Source organism: Alligator sinensis, unplaced genomic scaffold, assembly GCF_000455745.1.
Source record: "Alligator sinensis unplaced genomic scaffold, ASM45574v1 scaffold240_1, whole genome shotgun sequence".
Taxonomy (NCBI): Eukaryota; Metazoa; Chordata; order Crocodylia; family Alligatoridae; genus Alligator; species Alligator sinensis.
This window is the reverse complement of record NW_005841902.1, coordinates 4,091,124-4,092,372: the sequence shown is the minus strand read 5'-3', so window position 1 is coordinate 4,092,372 and position 1,249 is coordinate 4,091,124.

The following is a 1,249-nucleotide window of genomic DNA, read 5'->3' as shown; positions in this document are numbered from 1 at the left end:
AGTGTTGCCCAAATGGCTAGTTTCGTGCCCCTGGAGGCTAGACCAATTTCACCTCAAGGAGAGAGTCGCACACAGGGTGAGTCCGTCATGAGTTTATTGATTGCACAAGCAATGTCGACAGAGGAGCTGATGCTCAAAGCAGTGTCAACCCCGAATTTCTCTCGGGGTTACACTTTTATAGCTTACATAAACAAAGGGCTACAACGTGTCATACAACTATTGGCAGTACCACAATTTCCTTGTTGTTACGTCTTATCTTATGGGCTAGGATTAGTTTGCTATTGGTTAATATCTCCTGTTAAGTTTAGTGCATGCGTATTTCAAAAGCAGAACTGCGGCAAAAAGTTCTGTCGCATGCGCAGAGGAAAAGGGGAACTGCGGCAAAGTTAGTGTCTTTTAGTAACCTTATACCTTAGTGTAACTTCAGGGCATTATGCAAGTATGGTTACAAAATGCAGAGCAAGCAGGAAGGAAAAAGAAACCCACAACTCAGTCGTTAGGCCTTGTGCTTCCTACACAAAGGATCATGAGGGCCTCATGAGGGACTCATACAGCTATTACTCAAGTGAGGCCCAGGTCATAATGTATTTTTACCACACATGGTAACATGTAGAGTACAGATAACCCAGGAAACTTCTAAGCTGTTAGTGGTAGGTTGCTGTACTGAAATAAACTAGCCACAGTGGCCTTGACTCTACTAGAGAACTGATTTAATTACTGTTGAACTGATAACACTTAACTGCCTTTAGTAGAAAACAGGAACTGCATGAGCTCTAGTCTCACTAAAGAGGTTTAAGTTTTCCCTCAAGGTCACATTCACACAGGTATCAAACATTTCATATCCAACTTGCATATTCTGGGTGTTTTTTCAAGGCCAGATGAGAACTTCAGGATAGCAGTGGAAAGGCAGGTTGAGCTGTTATAGTATGTCTGCATCCACAATGACACTGAACTAGTTCAACTAAACTAGTAATTAAACTTTCTGGAAGGGAGCCTGTTGTACCTTAGTGCTAGACTGACTGGGGTGTATTCCCATGCATATGCAGGATTCTGCACACAGTGTAGGGATTATAACGGGTTTAATTTCCCCCTGCATAGACCATACCAATGTGGTGATTCTCCTGTTTCCACTACCTCGACTCTTCAGCTGCCTGAGGTACCCTCTAGGAGATGTCTCCTTTGCCTACAGTACCCCAGCAGTTAACCAAGTATCAAGCCTTAGGCAGAAATAAATACCACAAGTTGCTAC